We start from the raw sequence: 20,041 nt of genomic DNA, 5'->3' as shown, positions 1-20,041 counted from the left end.
TTGCACAATTTATTAGAACCTTATAATTTCCCTGCATTTGTGAAATAAAACGAGTTGGAAGTCTGCACTTTGTGTGCTTCTGTGTTTCTGTTCGTATCCAGTCTTCGTCGAGCAGCTTAAGATTTGGCTGAAATTATGGGCCGACTAGCCCAATAATCATGCCTTACTTCTAAGCGGGTTCGTTGTGGTGTTTTGCAATAAATGTTTTATGCAGGTGCCGTAGATAGGTCTAAGAGAAGCAAACAAAGCGCCAACTTTAGCCCGTTGCGCTGGCATAACTGCCATTCCCACTGAACATGGGTGGAACGCTAATGCAAAACTGTTTGCGAAAGAGAGAGTGAGAGAGAAGAAACTTTATTAATGAATGGCCGGCAGTTTCGTTGTGGTGGCCTCAGGTGGCGGCTCCAAGTCCTTGGACTCGGGCGGCATCTTGGGCTTGCCGGACGGCCCAGAGCTGGTCTGCCAACTCTGAGCTTTTGAGAGCCGCCTCCCAGCGGCGGCGACGCCGATGGAGAAGGTCCCCGGCGGGCCCCGCAGCCGGGGCGGCGTCGGGGAGAAGCGAGCTCGAGGCTTTTTTCCGTCTGGATGAAATAGCGCTCTTGCAAAAACTTTTCTTTGGTAAGTGCTAGGGAGCGCTGTAGGGCAATATACACTACGTTTTTCAGTGTTTTCTAAGAATTTTACATTTTACGAAGTTTATAAATAGTGAAAATAAGTCAACGCCGTTGGTCATTTTAGGCACAGCTCAAAAGCTTTTGGATCAGTTACTGCCTTTGCAGTATAGTACCTATTGAAGCTCTATACATAGCTTTGATTGAGTCTTGCGTGTAGTGCAAAGTTTAGTACGCAGCCCTGGCATAATTAACATGCCATCGACGTAAATCATACGAACAATATGGTAGATGTTCTGACACACCCTTGTGCGAGACTAAATGCGTCGCAATCAAGTACCGTTGCTTCAAAATGTTTCCCACGTAAGTGTTCACAAGTGTGATACGTCCGCTATCACCAATGTTTACTACTGTCCCGACATAACTTTATGTTACACGAAGTTTGTAGTAAGTAGAACTAGAGATCACGATAAATGCAATGTGTGGCAAGAGTTCGTCAGCTACATTTGAGGTTTGCAAAGGATTACCCTCTTTTTTTTATCTTCTTGTAACGCCTTGTACGAGCGCTATACCACGCTTCGCACTGCCAGATGCCGGCACCGTCCACTGTCATAAAGCGTCACCACACGGCTGCTTTGGCGTCTCTTGGGGACATTGCCGTGTTTCGGGGCTGTAGATGGTGATCCCGCCGGTATATTTAAAATCGCCGAACGAGTTTGGCGCAGTACTCCTTATGAGAACGAACAGCATGTCCGTCATCATAATGACAGGCTTCCATCAAATGCGAGACTTCTGCGAATCCGTTCGTGGCGTTCTCCACAAGAACGAAAAGCTCCTCTTTATAGCAGCCCACGACTGCGAAGTCGAGATGGTGGTGGTTGCCGGCGCTTAGGAAATCACCGTTGCATGTGATTCGCCAATACAAACAACGGCAGCGACAAGAAAAAAAAATCATTATATAACTTACCTGCAACAGCATGCACATCGGATTCCTGATTTCAGGTTAATACCAACCTAAAAGTTCAGGGAGGCGCATTCTTGTCGCGGGAATGTTGAAAACCCACTGCGGCCTTTTGTCTGCAGGTTCACGAGATTATATGCACGTAACGTTTTCAGCTACGTCGTTCAAGTCAGTGACGTAACTGAAAAGTTCTTGTATCATAGAAAATATCAGGCCTCGGAAGAGCGACGGGCCAAAGCAGAGTTTAGTAGAGCAAGATGAGCTTGATATCTAGCCTTGCTTTAAAAAAAACCTAGTGTTTGCCGTCGAATAAGGGATTTAGGATTGGGGGATACCAGATGAATGCCGCTTCATGTGCGCCTTGCTTGAAGAAAGGACTTTTCAAGCTTACTCACATTACCTGAATATACCCACGATGAGTAAGTGCTGGTTTCCGAAGGACAAAAGGCAAAATACAGTTCCAAAGTTTTGTTGTTCATGAAGCAGGACCAACAACGATGCGAGATGTTTCGTCCTCAGCTAAGCAGTTTGCATGGGTGGCCTGATTTTCTGTTCAGGATGATCGGCCCGCCGATTCCTTCCCTGTCAGTCGGGCTCCACCGTGCGTCCAGCGCCAACTCCTGGCACTCGAGACAGGATGGCGGCGCCGACGGCAATGGTAGAAACCTGCCTGGATAGCCGTATGATTAATATTGAGAGCGCTACTGGAACAGTCAATGTAGTAACGTGCATGTGCAAGTAACACGTAGTTAACGAGAGTCCCACTCTGCAGTACAAGTGCGGTTGCAGCGATTCTTGCGCCCCTCTTGAACATCCTCCACAAGGCGCTTGCACTGGGTTGCTACCGTACTCCATCCCTGTACAACGGATCTGGGACACATGGGCGTGAAATGCCGCTAATCCAGTTGCCGCATCTTGAAGTTGACAAACCAGAAATGCAAGCTTAGGCTATAAAGTAGCACCTATCCAAGCCTGAAACATAGCGGCCGCCTGTCTGTTACCTTAGGTTCAGATTTCACCTGCTAGTATTGAAAAGTAATCTTAAAAGGAGCATCGTGATAGCGTCCCGACTTTGCAGCAGAGAGGCGACACAAAACGTGTTGAGTAATGTGTCTTTTCACATAATGATTGTGTGCTACGGGTCTCAATAGTAAAGCTACTGGGTTGCATAATCACTCCTTAATCTCCTTAATCTGGCCTAGAAGGAATACTAACCTTCAAAATATTAGTTTGATGCACTGATTTGTTATTGCCTCATAAAGCCTGGAAAACGTTTAGATTTCCACATATCGCAATCGTTATTGACATCAGGAAGTTGCAAATTGAAGGTGCTCATTGAAACTCTATCTCACGCAAAATACTCATGTAATAGTTGGAAAGAGCATGAGCTTGAATGCCTTGTACTGCCCCTGCCTACTCCTTTTGAAACCTTCATCCTAGTACTCATTTTCCCGCGTTGAAATTTATTCAAAGCTCTGGAATGGACATAAATCTAACTGCGACTTTGCCTGGAGCATCACCGAGCTTGCATGTAAAGGCAACGTGAATACGCTGTATCCTGGCCATTAAAAGGCAAAATTTTGCCTGTTTCAAATCATTACTACTCAAATATATGCCAGTTAGTAACATGGACTGCTTCATTGTACGTACACCCACATCAGCCGTCAATATGCTGATTATTGCTTTACACCAAAACATGTTCGCACCTATCGTCATTTATCCCTTGACATCAAGGGCACGTAATCACTTACCTAATGCAACAGTGGCGTTCTCCAACTCACATTGTTTTAAGACCTTACTGTATAAAACTGTGCGCCAACTCGTAGCCTGTTCCTTATCTAATACCCCTTCATTTTGGGTCTCTGGGGCACTATAGACAAATCGATCACAGGTACTGAAAGTTCACAAGAACGACCCTTAGAGGGCACCAGAAAGAAAAAATGCCTATTCGCTTCGCTCGAAGCGTGCACGATTAGCAAACCCACGTCAGACCTTAATGTATGCCGAAGACGAGGCTTACGTGGTGGCATTTTTTTCTTTATTTATAGCACCGAGGATTAGATTGTCTTAGCTACGTATTTGGGCACTCTTTCTTTGTGGCGCTAACCTGCGGGCCTGATTGAATGTCGTTTTTAGGTTCCCGTTAGGTACGCTTTTGGTCGCTATGAGGCCTACAGACTCCGTTCGCCTGCATTCGTTTCATAATGAGTTAAAAAAATGGCGGATGCCACTTGCTGCAGGCGGCCCGTCGAGAAAGCGTGGCTTCCATGTGTTTGAATTTTCAAGCTCTCATTATGAAATGTTTCTGCATCAATGAATTGATAATGATGGGGTATATTATGTATTTTAAACGCATCCAGTGACTTAGGTCGCGGACATGCCGCAGGACAATAAACGAACAGAGATGGATGGAACCTTCATCCAGCGCCTAAAGTTGTTTTAAGACACAAACTGGGAATTCATTACCCCGCCGGCATATACATTACGAATCTGCAAAAAAACTATTGCTCTTTGGATGTGGAATAATATTTTGCCGCTTTCTTAACGCATTTCCTGATTTTTTGCAGGCTCACAGAGGCATAATAAAAGCATAAATTTTGTTAATTTGTAGCAAGAATTCAGGTCGGCATACGCATATATAAGTCTTTCCTTTTTTAACTAGCAAACGGCTACTCGCTCTTCATTAATTTGCGTTATACCTTCTTTCCTCAACAGTAGCATTTCACCGCATAGAGGCAAGAGTCCTAAAAAGAAAAATACATTACGAAAGTTTCAGTAGAAGATTAGTGTAAATACTAACCGTATCTGAAGCTTGAGAAACGGGAGAAAGCACCTCCGCTGTAGGCCTACTTCCATGCAATCTGCATCATTTCTTATGATGATAACTCATTTGAATGGAGGCAGGATAAACGAAGCTCGGACGTGATCAATACAGTGGCCACCCTATGTCTAAATAATGTTCGATAGGATTCTTTTGCAATGAAGAACTTACTTTACTTTTACCAGCACTATTTCGACGAAGCTCTGCCTAGCAAATAGCTTTAATTACATACATCCACCACTACAGTACTCGACTTAAAAACACGTCAAATTCATTGCGTTAGCCGCATTAGCAATATTCAGTATTTATGTAGTATTGCACTGCTGGAAATTGAAACTGTATTATGCAGATTATAAGGCTACAGCGCACTGACTCAGATGGACCTGTCCACCATCCATGTAATTAAAATATCTCCCTCTCTGCAAGTGACACTAGAATTAACAAAGCCCCAGTTCATCCCACGAGGCTTACGTGGCACGTAAAACAGAGTGAGCCCCAAAAGCATGACATCAGGTTGTCGTTTCATAGTCATCGCCGCAATTTACAAGAGAGGAAACTGTGTAAAAAGCGACAGTGTATTTTCCGCTTTAACTTTAACGTTGGTGTAATCGTTGTATTATAGACGCAAAATATAAATGCAAAATTTTGTGGGTGTGCAACCACCCAACCGACTTTGCAAGATGTCAGACCCTTCCACGGAGACTTGTTTCTGGAAAACTGTTGTTCATGCATATTGCCTCAAGCGTCCAAGCCCAGAGCCCACTTTCGTAAAGGAGCATAAAATGTGTTCCTGTTTTCAGTGCAGCTTTCGGAACGCAAAAATATTCTAATCGTTTTATAGTTATAGGAAGGTCATTCAAAGACGACTTAAACCGGATACTGCTCTTAAAGTTTTACATGAAGCATACGAAAAAGCTTTGGTGATCATATTTACTTGCACATCTGACGCTTGGCCGCCAAGAAGCGGCACGTGTACATAAGATGTTTGCGTGACACAGCTGCAATTTCAATGCAGCCGACATCGCAAAATTTTATTGTCAGAATGGCTGTAGCTTTCATTGTTGCTTTATTTTATTTTACAGTATTGTTATTGGCCGTTTTTTAGTGCCATAAGCCTCATCGTATTGTTTTACCTTCCTTCACTATACTGAACCAAGGGGTGTAAAGTGCATATACCGCCCATTGGACGTAGCAGATTTCGTGGTGAAACGAACAGTCAGTGCCACTGTCGTTGGCGTTCCGGGTGCTTGCCACAGAATAGGACGGCCGCAGTGCATCATTGTTTCCTCGTGAGTCTTTAAAGTTACGAACATTGCATTGAAGCACAGATACACCGCATTTTGCACGCTTTCTAAAAACGTTACCAATCAAAGGAAAGTGGAATCCTAGTAATCTCTAACGAATCACTGGGCGAAGTGAGCAAAGCTAGTGACTATCGACTACAGTTAAAGTAACACAGGGAAGTGTGCTCTTTACAAGAAGAGGGTTTTTCAGTACTTGTGTATACCTATCACCTTTAGAACGTAATGAAGAAAAAGGAGCTGTTATGGTAGGAGCTTAAACACCACATCGGAGCACGTGTGAAGATAGCTATTCGCCTAATGCGACGTTTCTGGTTTTTTCGGACCCTCGGAAGATTTCAGCCATGCTATACTTCAAGATTTCGCAACTTTTTACGTTCTCTTTCAATATTTCATTTCTGACATGATCGTGAGTGTACCATGTATTGAATTATTTTGGCGCTCACTAGGTAATAGAGGCTATGATGTGGGTTACAGTGTTGAAATATGTGGCGGCCTTGTGGTTCCCATGAATTGCTAAGTCCAAGACGAATGTGCCATAGACTTTGCTGAACATATAACTACCGACGAGCTTTTCAAAGATCCACTGGCAGAAGCGTCTCCCTCTCTGGAACGAAGTACTCGAGAAAGGTAAAGCAGAAGTTATAGTGGTGCTCTTACTCAACAATTTTATGTTGAGATGGATTCGGACGCACCCTAGTCATAAGTCACCCCAACATCATAGGTGGCTAGCTTTCCTGTCGTCGATTGAGATTCCATGGCACATGACGCAGTACAAGAAACTAAATGAAAGTCTAATGTCAGCAGTGAACGTTCGCGAGAATCCTCGATTCAGAGTTGTGCGACCAGAGATATTCGAAGGCTCATGCGAGAGCCCAGGCTGTGTAAAATAGCTACCTATGAGCAGGCTGCAAATAGTGTGAACGGAAGTCTGACATATAACGCATAGCTCACATGTGGCCATTTTTTGTGCATTAGCTAAAAATGGCATGAGCCTTTAGTATTCGTTTACGAATGGGAGCCATGGTTCAATTGAAAAGCAAGCTTTGTAACACATTTCGAAGGGGAACGCGCGGAACGACTTGGACATTCTATTTATTACCGCTCCGATTATCTTTATCCGCTAGAACATTTTCATGAAAAGCACTGACGCTTTCGTAACGCGAAGCGCCAGCAGCCGTATACAATGAGTGCTAACCTCGTTACCCACGGATTACGGAAGGAATTGCAACGGCTGTTTCAGGCTAGATATTATATAGCACTCGAAGCAATCTAGACACTGGTTCAAGGTTATCTGCTCTACTTGATCATCATCATCATCAGCCTGGTTACGCCCACTGCAGGGCAAAGGCCTCTTCCATACTTCTCCAGCTATCCCCGTCATGTACTAATTGTGGCCATGTTGTCCCTGCAAACTTCTTAATCTCATCCGCCCACCTAAATTTCTGCCGCCCCCTGCTACGCTTCCCTTCCCTTGGAATCCAATCCGTAACCCTTAATGACCATCGGTTATCTTCCCTCCTCATTACGTGTCCTGGCCACGCCCATTTCTCTTTCTTGATTTCAACTAAAATGTCATTAACTCGCAATTGTTCCCTCAGCCAATCTGCTCTTTTCTTATCCCTTAACGTTACACCCATCATTCTTCTTTCCATAGCTCGCTGCGTCGTCCTAAATTTAAATGGAACCCTTTTCGTAAGCCTCCAGGTTTCTGCTCCATACCTGAGTACTGGTAAGACACAGCTGTTATATACTTTTCCCTTGTGGGATAGTGGCAACCTGCGCTTCATGATTTGAGAATGCCTGCCAAACGCACACCAGCCCATTCTTATTGTTCTGATTATTTCAGTCTCATGATCCGGATCCATGGTCACTACCTGCCCTAAGTAGATTTATTCGATACAGATGGTCAAAAACATCGCCAGGAGCCTGACTGAATATGAAGTTATAGTTTCCGCAGCATCTGTATGTTCTCCTAGCAGTACGTGCAGATGGAAACAATCGTTTTAGTACACGTTACTCTATGATTTGGTAAAACGTTTGGGAACTCAAAAAAATATAAGCATCCGATATCTAGAGTCGCAGTTAGACCACTATTGAAACCGTCTTGATGATGTCAAGCCTATTTCACTTAGGTCATTCGAGACGACGCTAATATACAAACCCAAAGGGTGTATGGAGAAGCTATCGCTATATTAGTCCTTCAGCTGATAGACACGTAGAAGCGGTGAAGACTTGCGCGAAGACAGAAATGAATATTCCACTAAACTTTCCCTTTTTAGTTTAGGGTTGTAAAGACCGTCCGCCAACTCACCGTGCCTCTCCTTTGTGGTCATTGTCCCTTGCTCCGGAAATTCAGCATACCTTGCCTTGCCTCACCAAGGGACCTAAAAATGTTTGTTTGAAAATGCGTAGATATATATCTAATGGAACTAGACAGTGATACGTGACATGCTATGGAGAAACGATGACTACAAAGAGGTGACGTACAAAAATATGTTGCTATATGCAGAACTAGTGCGTCACCAATTCCCTGAAGCACAAGGGCCCAGAGGCGTGCGCCATACAGGTCCCTACTACTGTGGCAACTCGTGGCCCACAACACTTGACACGCCGACCAACCTGAGCCGTTTTGATGAAAAGCCAGCAATATTTAGCCCAACACCGAGCTCACCAACGCTCACAACTCTGATAGGAACACGTGGTAACATCACTCACCATCGCCACGCGGACACCAGTCTCTTTCACTGCAAACAAGTAACCCATTTTCCCGTTAGCCGCTGCCACGTCACCTTTCGTCCCCTGTGGTTTTTGACCGCACTCTTTCGGAAAACAAGGAAATGCAGCCCTCGAAGGTGGTGCTGTATTGCCGACTACTGCAGCAAATCCTCTGTCTGTGCCCACTAGGAGAAGTGTAATTGGCGTTAAAATAGACGGCGTACTTGTCCAAGCACTCGTGGACACTGGAGCCCACTTATCTGTGATGAGTGCTAGCCTTCGTAGACGTTTAGAAAAGGTCCTCACCCCAGCAGCTGCCCGAGTGCTTCGTGTGGCCGACGGCGGCGCGGCGGTTGTTCTTGGAATGTGTACTGCGCGTTTAAGTACAGCTGGCCGCCCTACATCTGTTCTCGTTTCTGTGATCGACAACTGCCCTCACGATGTTGTCCTTGGATTGGACTTTTTATCCACTCATTCTCCCCTCATCGAATGCGCGACCGGCGTTCTTCAGTGAAAACTGCCTCAAGTCTCCGATGCACCACGCACCACCCCGTCGCACTTCTGCTCGCTTCACGATGTGCGTCTGCCACCCGAGGTAGTTGCTTACGTCACTTTCATGGCCTAGCCACAGGTTCCTGACGGTGAATATGAGCTTCACCCGATAATCGACGTGCCTTGGAACCGGAACGTTGCTGTTCCGTATACGCTGATCACCGCTACTAAAACGACGTCCTTCTAGCGCTCCTGAATTTCAGCCTGTGCGCTCAAGTGATTCCGGCCGGCATGTTCTTGGCCAGTGCTTCTAGCGGTCCCGAATTTGAAATTGAGGGCCTGAATGACGAGAGTGGTTTATTAGCGCCAATTGCATCTCACAGCTCTGGTTCCTTAACGGATGACTTCGCAAAAATGATGGCACCAGATCCCACTTCTTTGTAGGCAACGGAGGTACGTCTCCTGCTTGAATGGTACAGTGACATCTATGACAGGCCTTCAGGCTAAGTATCTGTCGTTCACCACCGTAAAAACACTGGAGACACAAATCTTATTCGCCGGCGTCACTATCGTGTATCGCATGCTGAACGTCGAGTCATCCATTCAGAAGTGGAGAGAATGCTCCGCAAAAGGGGCCATCAAGCCATCACCCAGTCATTGGGCTTCGGCTATCGTCCTTGTGACAAGTAAAGATGGTACCTGGCGTTCTAGCGTTGATTACCGCAACTTAAACAAGATCACGCAAAAATCATCTACCCACTACCACGCCTCGATGATGCCATGGACTGCTTGCACGGAGCTAAATACTCCTCGTTGATTGATCTTTGATCCGGCAATTTGGAGATTTCAGTAGATTAAATGGACCGCGAGAAGACCGCCTTCATCATGTCCGTTGGCTTATATCAGTTAAAGTCATGCCCTTTGGCCTATACGATGCTCTTGCGATATTTGAACGTACTGCGAAGCTACAAATGAACCACCTGTCTATGTTACCATGACGACGTTATTGTTTTTTCTCCCACGTTCGGCAGCCACCTTACATGACTCGCTGCCATTTTTGTGGTATTCCAATGAGTCAGCCTACAACTGAACTTCACGAAGTGTCAGTTGAGGCGCAGTCAGATTACCGTGTTGGGACACCTCGTTGAAGGCAACCGGTGTACAACCAGATCCGGAAAAAGTTCGCGCCGTACGCAGTTTCCCTGTTCCACGTTCTGCTTCTGGCGTGCGCTGCTTCGTGCGCCTGTGTTCTTAGTTTCGCCATTTCGTCAAAAACTTCGCTGACGTTTCTCGTCCTTTGGCACATCTTCTAAAGAAGAACACGTCATTCTCATGGGGCCCGGAGCAGGCTTACGTGTTCGCTGCTCTCATTGAATTTCTGACCACCCCTCCCAAACTTGCCAACTTTGATCCATCTGTACTAACCGAAGTCAACTCTGACGCAAGCGGCCATGGCATGGACGCTGTTGTCGCCCAAAACAGAATGGTGCCGAGTGCGTGATCGCTTGCGCCAGCCGCCTGCTGTCACCTGCCGAGAGAAATCACTCATTCACCGAGCGGGAGTGCTTGGCTTTAGTTTGGGCTGTCGCCAGGTTCCGCCCATATTTGCACGGCCTCATGTTTTCGCTCTTTACAGACCACTAGGCACTCTGCTGGCTGTCTTCCCTCCGGTACCCGGCAGGAAGGCTTGGTTGCTGGGCTTTGTGACTCCAGGAATTTTTGTTTCATCTCAACCATATGTCGGGACGTATGCACAAGGACGCTGACTGCCTATCTCGTCACCCCGTGGATCCCCCTGATCCTGCTGCACATGATCCGGTGACCTGCGTGATGGCTTGTACTTACATGACTGGCATGCGCACTGAACAACAACGTGACCTATCCTTATAGTCCATCGTCGCCGGAGTGCAATTTGGCAGCACTGACGCCACATGCCGCATGTTGGTCCTGCACGATGGCATATTCTGCCCCGTAATGTCAACCCTGACGGTCCTGAGTTGCTCCTTGTCCTTCCTCATTATCTGCAATCCCTCGCTCTCGAACAACTTCACGATGCACCGAGGGCGGGACATTGCCGTTTTGCATACATAAGGCCGCGTACGACACCGGTTCTTCTGGCCGAGTCTCTACCGGTCTGTGCGTCATTATGTCGCAGCTTACGAATTGTGCCAGCACCGGAAGAAAGCTCCCCTGCTGCCTGTCGGATTACTCCATCCAATTGAAGTTCCTTCTGAACCGTACTTTTGCGTAGGCCTTCACCTCATTGGCCCTTTTCCGACGACGACTATAGGGAATAAGTCGATCGCCATCGCTACTGATTGCGCGACACGCTATGCGATAAAAAAGGCGTTGCCGACTACTTGCGCAAGACACGTCGCCGATTGTCTCCTCGTCGATGTCATTCTGCACCACGGTGCATCGTGACAGTTACTTATAGAGCACGGCCATCCGTTCTTGTCTCTGGTTGTCGACGACCTCCTCCGCTCTTGTGCCACTGAGCACAAGCTGTCCATTGCCTACCACCCTCAAATGATCGGTCTTACCGAACATCTCATAGAAACGATCGCAGAGATGGTGTCGATGTACGCCTTCAACGATCACCGCGACTGCGACGCCACGCTGGCCTACGTGACGTTCGCGTATAACTCGTCCCGACATGACACCACAGGATATTCTTCATTCTTTATTCATCAATTATCCCGCCGCACTCGAAGGCGGTAAAGCAGGGGCGGGGGGGGGGGTTACAACATGGAACAAAAGATATTTTCATTCTCACAATGCACTTGCCTTTCAGTCAGCCTGTTACACTGTTTAAATTTTCGAACAAACAACCCTTTTATCTTTTTCGAACACCCTCCCACTTTTCGTTTGGTCTCGACCCCGAATTGCCGTTTGACACTATCTTCCCCTCTGAGCGTGGTGTTGCAACTGAGTACGCTCGTGAAGTGACCGATCGCGCTCACATGGGACGTTGTCTCCCGATCTCGTTTGTTAGGCTCACAGCATATACAATAAGAGCGTTATGACCAGTGCCATCGTGATGTTATGTTCGCGCCAGGCGCTTCGGTGTTCCTTTGGTCACCATGTCGCCGGATCGGCCTCTCCCGAAGCTTCTCCCTCGCTACACAAGGCCTTATGATGTTTTGCGTCAAGTTAATGATGTAAATTACGAGATTGCGCTGCTGCAGTTTAATGCATCCTCAAGTCCGACACCAGTTGACGCCGTCCACGTTTCCGACTGAAGCCATATTTCGCTCGTAATTCATTCCGTGCCATGCGCCTAGACGCCGCTTCAGCACCCTGTTACGGAAGGATGAAGGAACAGAGGAAGAAGACGATCGCGAGACGCTGGCTGCTGCCGGTTCTTGGCGGTCAGCCATATTACCTAATCCATATTGTATATATGTTATAAAGATAATCTTCTATACTCCCAAAATCCCCCTAACATTTCTTCATTATCCGCTCCAGCTGGCGGTGTCCACTGCGCTGGTACACAGCATTTTGCGGGAATCGTATAGTGAAATACAAACCATCACCAGTGACAACATGAGCTCAGGAATGCCGTGAAACATTTGAGCTCTAATTATCTGTATTATAGCAATGCAAGGACAATAACGCACATGGCGTTTTGAGGTACCATTATATATATGACTGGCTTATACTATCTCTGAAAGCGACCCATACACTAACGTAGATCTGCATTATTAAAAAGAAGCCAGTTGTCCGTAGAAACAGAGAGAATAGAAAAGAGGACAAAGAAGGCTACTCTATCTCGCTGCAAAACTGTGGAGCGCTACCTTCAAGAGCACGTTTGGACGACTGTGAATGAGTAAAGTGCTTTTAGATATTTATTTCTAAAGGAGATAATTCGCATGCATATTATAATGTTTTTAATCGATGGCGCTCAAAGCAGCGCATGGCTTACAGCTCATAACGTGACACCTGAAATCTCCCCCCTTCCCGCAGTTCTCGGCGGACAATCTTACATGCCCAGTATTACGTGTCCACTGGCGCAACTTGGCCCTATGATTGGTTTGAAACCCGCCTTCTCAGCGTAATAACACGATTCCCTTCCCTTTGGATTGTAGGCTAACGAGTGACGTAACTTATTGGGGGAAAAGATTTGCGCGGTCACGCTTACAAAGATGCTTACTTTTAACTTGATGAAGCTTTTTTTTTCAGCTAGAGTTCATGTAATACTATGCATAGCAGTTAAGAAATTCATTCAAAAAATGATCACCCACACACGATGTTTTCATAGTAACTTTGTGACAATTGAAAGTACACAGAAATAGGAAATCAAGAATGGTTCAGATGTTCTTAATCAATCGAAGAGCATCGCTTTTTAGAGCCATACCGGTGCTCAAACGCATTCTCATCGGATCGCGCGGAATAAAAATGGCTGTGTTGTAAATAGCGAGATCATTCCTCGACATCGAAAATGTAGTAGGTGTTCATTTCTCTTTGCGGCCAATTCCCTGGTTTTAGACATTGCGAACGCGCTGGAAAGAAAAGTCCTACTTGAGCACACGCTCTTCGAATGATGCAGGCTTAACGGAAACAGTAAGCTACACAGGTTCGTAAGCATTCGCATAACGCACATCATTGTTATTTTCTATGTTCTAACAAATGGATGCGTAAAGTATAAACCCCATGCAAGCCATCTTGCACGCGAGAGCGACAAGCGACGCGATGGAGATGAATGTCGCGTTGTTTCGTCGCTTACAAGTTGTACCCCATGCAAGCGATCACTTCGAGCGAAGTCTCCCCAGTGTTGCCGGTATTAGCTATTGCCGGTAAATAACTATTATCATAGTTATTTTCTATGCTCTAAGAAATGGCTGCGTAATTCAAAGCTTTTCAAATAAATGAAAGGTAAGGAATCAAGGAAATTAAACTATTCATCAAAAACTTAAAAAAATGGCAGCATAAACACTTTTATTGTAGTATATACCGGGTACATTGTTTACGCCATTTATATTTCTCGTAAAAATTCTATAAGCACCACGAATGCGGCTTCTTGCAGAAGACTTCTTAGGGGAAGCAAATGCACTTTACTGCTAGAAGAATAACGCCCCCTAAAAAGCTGCGTGTGCAAGTTTACACGACGACATATTGCGGCAAATCCTAAAACGCCACACAGCCCCACATGCTCCACAGATGAACCGTGCCGCACCTATTACATGCCTTTTGCCACGGCGTTCATTTTGAAACTTTGTCGCGTTTTAGTCACGTGGCGCTTACGTCACGCATAATCGCACAGACGCCGCTTCTGTGCTCCCTGCACGCTCGGATCCGATATTGCCTGTATTTACAGTTGAAATTTGATAATAACTATCGAGAATCCGACGCTTTTCAGGATTTAAGAAACTTACGAAGCATTAAATTTTGAACGCCTCCAAAAGAAGCGCCAATAGTTGTACAGCTAAGAGAAACTCTGAAGGATCATGCGCAAATCCTTAATCTCGTTACCCAACTGCGCCACAGTGCGGCACAAAGATGCATGTTAGTCGGCCCTGGTATGCGGTGCATTAATTTTCACTCGGTCTTCGTGAACGTTCCAAAGTCAACGTCGTAAGTGTCTCGGTTAGAAATGAATTTCAGTTCCTAAACAATGTATTTTTTTCTGCTCAAAGGTGTCATGACGGCCAAAGCAACGCTCTTGCTAACCATGGCGTGTGCGACGCTGCTTACTTTTGTGAGTGAGGCAGAGGGCATCGTGTGTCCTTCGGACTACTGCGAAAAACAGGGACCATGCAAGCCTGTCGACGCAGCTGCCTGCGACGGAGTCGTAAAACCAAACGCCACTTTCTGCGCCTGCTGCCCTGCCTGTATCAAATTACTCGGCAAGTAAAATGCGCTCAGAACTCGTGCGAGGCCGAAACGCCGAACACTCTTGAACGGTAAATCAGCAAATAATTCTAGAGAAGATATTTAAAAATTCTACAACTGAGAAATCTCAGTGGGTAGTAGTTAGGGTATCTTGTCTGGAAATGTTTTTTTTTTACCTGTACACAAGTAAAGGACAAACATGACAAAGTCAACGTCGGTATTTTCCGTTCTTATGAGTGCGTCATGGCAGCGAGCGTTGGGCGGAGCGAGCGCATGCCATTATAACAACACACCAGCTTGATTTAGCGCCACGCGATCACAGGCCAAGTGGTGCCGTCAACCTCTCAGTATTTAGAGCGCCATGGCCAAGGTATAAGAAAAGTGCTTATTTCGATTATCTAATTTCACATGTCACGACCGTATAAAATAATTTCCTCAGGGTCTCGACCACACACTATCACTGTACTCTGCCATAACTGCGTGGAGTGGAGCGATTGACGTCAAGAGGCCTAATTTCCGCACTGCCAGCAGTGCGAGCACAACCTGCTGCGCTGTTCGCTGCTTTGACCCGACGTCATAGATGAGCGTCTATGGCAATGCGCCGCAGGTTCAATAAATGCCGCTCCGGTGGCAAATATGATCCATGCCACGGCGGCGGTTCAAAAATACAAGAACACTCGTGTAGTTATCATTTTGTAGATTGTGAAACAGCCAAACATGGTCAGAATTATCGCGGAATCTCACAGTCCGACGTGTGACATGATAAGATGGTAGTTTCGGTACATATAGGCATATGAAGTCTAATGGTATTTTATTTCTGATCGTTTCGAGAGTACGCACACGCAGCGCACCTTTCTTATCCACGACACCTCATTTTGCACGGCCGTTAATTGGCAAATATGCAGATACGAATTTTCACAAGAGTCGTTTATGTTTTTTTTATGACTTGCCTCTTAAGCTCTACCTAATTTTCCTATTTATTTCTTTTAGTTTAATTAGTGTGGAACATGCGCCAAGTCTAAAGATATGAGAAAACAAAATTCCGCCGCACTTTAAACGGCAAATTCGTGCGCGCCGCAATTTTTTTCGCCTGCTTCCTAATGCGTGTGTCCACCTTGGTGTGACCACGTAGCAGACGTTGCGCGCCCTGAGGATTGTTTTGCGAGCTTGTGCATACCACCACCCGTCTCTCGGTTGAATGGATGGCTGGTATATGTCATATGCGAAAACCGCACAAAGCTCTAAATTCACCCACACGTTGCGTTTTACGCACGCTTTACCCACGGATCACAGCGTCTGCAACACGTTTATATATACATTTTTTTTTATTGACTAGATATCAGCCAATACAAGACGATACCGCACCTCTGTGCTATCTTGATCTTTCTGAGCGTGAAAAGGGGACCGCGCAGCTTTCACTACTGCGAGCGTAGCCTGGCGTCTCCTCCGAATCGTTCTATGCATGCTTGACGACAGTAGCCTCCTTCAGCGCTCATTACTTCATCGGAGCAAATGCTTGTCGGGTGCTGGACGCTTTTCTTTCCTGCAGGGCTAGTCGCAGTTAAATCGCAGGCCACAAGGTGCGTTCCTCAACTTTCTCGTCTCGGCTAAATACCATTGAGTATACCTTTTGCTGCCATTTCAACTCGCAAATTTATTCAGCTACAAATTTACACAGAGAGACAGAGGAACAGACAAAGCGAAGGAACCAACAGACCATTTTGTTCATTAACTTGGAGCCTGAATAGATAGTTTAGAAAAAATAAGAAAATATGAGCTACTGGCTGAGATTGACCGCTGCTTTCATCGTCATACATGGTGATACATTATTAGGCTGGAACCTTCTTCCCATTCTACACAGCAGTAAATTGTATCGACGGGAAATCAACCTGCTCTCAGATTTCCCGGCTCTTCACAACAAGTGCCATCCCTATTTCACTGGGGTAGAACAAATTGCCCTTTCTCTATGACTCTTTGATATCTGGGATATAAATTTAGCAGAGCTTATTACTTACTTTTTCGGCCGTGACGACTCTGTGTAGCAGACAAGCGTGGTGGTGTGACGTTATGCGCGCGAAGGAATGTTTCCTCTGCTGCAGCCACTGAGCATGCGCAAGTTTTCGGTGCCAACGTACAGTTTGACTGCGCTGAAGTCACTGAATTTCATGGGCTCCCGTGTTCATGCTTAAAATAATCAAGGTAGGGCTTAGTCATTCATCACCCCTTGCAGAATCATCTAACACATATTGCGCCTTTATTGTGTGTGCTCGTCATGTGCGGTGAATTATTTAATGCGTTAGCAATTATATGAACAGTCTAAGAGAACGTTCGCCGTATTCACCGTGGGGGTCCACGTACGTGTGAGAATATGTGTGCTATAACCTCATCTGTGCTGCATACCTGGTTTTACCGTGGGTCCCAGCTAACGATAGCCGAACTGTTCAGTGAAAAAAAAATATTAAAGAAGGTGCACGGTGCAAATATGAGGCCTTCGTGGTTTTGTTGTCATGTGTCTGACGGCCGAAAACCGTAGGTCTTTATATCGTACCTTGCACTGTGTTAAAGATACTTAGTTGAACAGCTTCGCTAACGTTGACTGCGATAAAAAAGTGCTGCACTACTCAATGCTTAAAGTTCGTAATCCCTTGTCTTACGTTCCTCATTAAACTATTCCTCGTAATATTAAGACAGACAGCCAGCAAACCATTCTGAGAAACAATGTTCGCAGAGCATGCCTTTATCCTAGAGGGTCTCAGATGATAAAATACCACATCTGTGCAAGGATATCTGTAGTGGAACGTGAAAGGAATATAATTTTACTGGCGCTGCTCTTTACGGGCGGCGTAGAGGCGTGGGTACAATGTCAGTGGAGACCCAGCAAGGCGTGTCAAAGCTTTTAAGGGCGCAATAAATTTCGGTGCAACTGGGTATGTCTCGAGCGCGTTAGTCGGACCCACGTGTAGTTAAATCACCGTTCGAGAAGCTCAGGCACAATGATAAATTTTGATAACGCACTAAGTGCTTCTTTCTTCGTGATAAACCGTTTTTTTTAGTATGGCCACAATTAGGCTTCTTGTGATCTATTATTTTTTTACCGAATAGCTCAGTGTTTGTGCCTCTGTTTACAGAATGCGAGGGCCGCTACTTGGGTGCTCAGTAAGGTTATCGTGTAGTTCCCCCCTCTACTATTTCCAGCTATGGTACTAAGAAAAGGCAACCTTTTTCGAGTGTCTATAGATACTTCTGGATTTAAGTAAATTTTGTACATTAATAAAAATTAAACTAGCAGCACGCAAGGATCAAAAGTAATTAGCAGATGGATAACGTCATCCGGAACCATGTCAGAACTGACTTGTTCTCTGTATTGTAGGCAGAGATAATTTTTCTCACTGGATGATAGGTTTTTTTTTGTCTGCGAAGCGACTGGTCTGGTTATATTTTTTCGTCTTATACATTTCGTTTCAGCTCTGAATGAGTCATGTCTACCAATGTTGCTAATGGGAACCCCGCCTACCGTTGAATGCAGCACAGGTTTATCTTGCAACAGTACTACGGCGACATGCCTCCCAATAACTGGACAGTAACATGGAACGTGGAATCTGGTCTTCTGCTTTAGCGTCGCCTTCGTGGAATCAAATAAATGAGAGATGAATGGTGACTGCGAGTGCTCATTGTCACCGTATAGTGTTATTAAAGCTGTGTCTTTGTGTACTGATTTCTCAAATGGTTCGTCGCCACCTACTGAACCAGTATCCAGGACTGCGCGTCGCAAATGGAACATTCCCGCCCCGTGTTCGCGGTTGAGGCTTGCCTCGTCGCGCTAGAGCGTAACTACTCAAGCCGAGGGTTGACTTCGCGAGCGTGCGCGAGCATTTACACCGACAAGCACGTGAGGCCAGTCCATCGTGTCCATCTTGCGATTGCTGCGACACAGTTCAGCACTTTATATTTGAGTGTCCCGCTTTCAGTGCACAGCGCATGTGGCTAGTGAGAGACTATCATCTTCGTGGCCTGCTGTGTACGACATTCGGCGAATGTTTGTTAAAATTGTGGTGTTTCACGTGCGAAAACCACTTTCTGATTATGAGGCACGCTGTAGTGGAGCACTGCGGAAATTTCGACCACCTGAGGTTCTTTAACGTCCACCTAAATCTAAGTACACGGATGTTTAAGCATTGTGCCCCCATCGAAATGCGGCCGCCGTGGCCGGGATTCGATCCCACGAACTCGTGTTCAGCAGCCCAACACCATAGCCACTGAGCAACCACGGCGGGTGCGGCGAATGTTTGTGCCCGAGTGGTTGCGGGTTTAAAAATTATTAGGCTCATCGTGTCCTGCGTACTTTTCTTGAACTTAGGTTCACGTCGGTAGCGTTGATACTACTTCTTCTATATACCATTCTCTAGTTGCGTCACCTTCAGTTACCAGTCCTACTGTGCGTTCTATACAGTGTGTTATACATTTAGATTTGTCCTGTTGCACGTTCTTTCCTGTATCCTTCCCTCCTTCCTATGTACCACTTCTGTGTAGTTGTCACCTACCTCCTGAAGAGTAGGCAGGCGTAGTGCCCCTTCGGGTGGCAGTTGCGAGCCTGCTCTTCGCTTTCTCTTTCCTGATAAATCTATATATGTGTTCAAAAGAAACAATAATAATCTTGATAATAATGGCAGTTCGTTATGCTCACGTATCACGCTTTATGCTCTGCTGAAACGTTATCATGTCTGGTCGAAAAAGTTCGACTGGGGAGATCTTGGATTCACTACCTAGAGAGGAATTTTGGCGGCTATGCTTGTTGCATCTTCGCCATGTGACGTTTATCTGCCGGATCAATAAATAATTAGACCCGTCATGTCAATGCAAACATTCAGTTGAGATCGGTGCTGATACGACTTCACGAAGAAAATATCGCATTCCCAGTAGAATCTATGAAAAATAGTGTGAAGCAACCATCAGAACTAAAAATACCAGGGGAGGTATTCTCTGGGACTCCACCTAGTGGACTGTCCAGTTCGGCCGCTGCTGATTGCCTGGTGCCACTCGTCTCCTCCTCGCTCGTAAAGCTGCATCGAATCAGCAGTGGGATGGGCTCGTGCAGAATACCCCAGCTACCCTTTCTTTCTCTGGTGGACTGCATATTCCCCGCAGAAAACCTCGATTCCTATCTGTAGGGCCCATCAAAAGCTTTTGCAGAATTTTTTATTGCAGAGAAGATACTAACACCCTTTAAATCAGAATTCTAGCGCATGAGAAAATTTAGTACATTGCGCAAAGAGGTTTCCAGAGAGGTCTTGCAGTGGCCATATGG

General features: G+C 45.9%; 2 long non-coding RNA genes across 2 annotated transcripts; one reads left to right on the top strand and one right to left on the bottom strand.

Annotated features, from left to right (window-relative positions):
- Nucleotides 1-2,093: 2,093 nt before the first annotated feature.
- Nucleotides 2,094-16,796, bottom strand: LOC139047498 (uncharacterized). Its single transcript, XR_011507175.1, has 3 exons — nucleotides 16,752-16,796; nucleotides 8,009-8,081; nucleotides 2,094-2,242 (listed from the first exon to the last, which is right to left on the bottom strand). It is a non-coding gene; the product is annotated as an uncharacterized lncRNA (long non-coding RNA).
- LOC135916078 (uncharacterized) lies at nucleotides 5,547-18,394 on the top strand. Its single transcript, XR_010568838.1, has 3 exons — nucleotides 5,547-5,682; nucleotides 14,541-14,750; nucleotides 18,202-18,394. It is a non-coding gene; the product is annotated as an uncharacterized lncRNA (long non-coding RNA).
- Nucleotides 18,395-20,041: the final 1,647 nt, after the last annotated feature.

This window comes from Dermacentor albipictus, chromosome 7, assembly GCF_038994185.2.
Source record: "Dermacentor albipictus isolate Rhodes 1998 colony chromosome 7, USDA_Dalb.pri_finalv2, whole genome shotgun sequence".
Lineage (NCBI taxonomy): Eukaryota > Metazoa > Arthropoda > Arachnida > Ixodida > Ixodidae > Dermacentor > Dermacentor albipictus.
The sequence above is the reverse complement of the archived record's forward strand: the minus strand, read 5'-3'. Positions and strand labels throughout refer to the sequence as shown.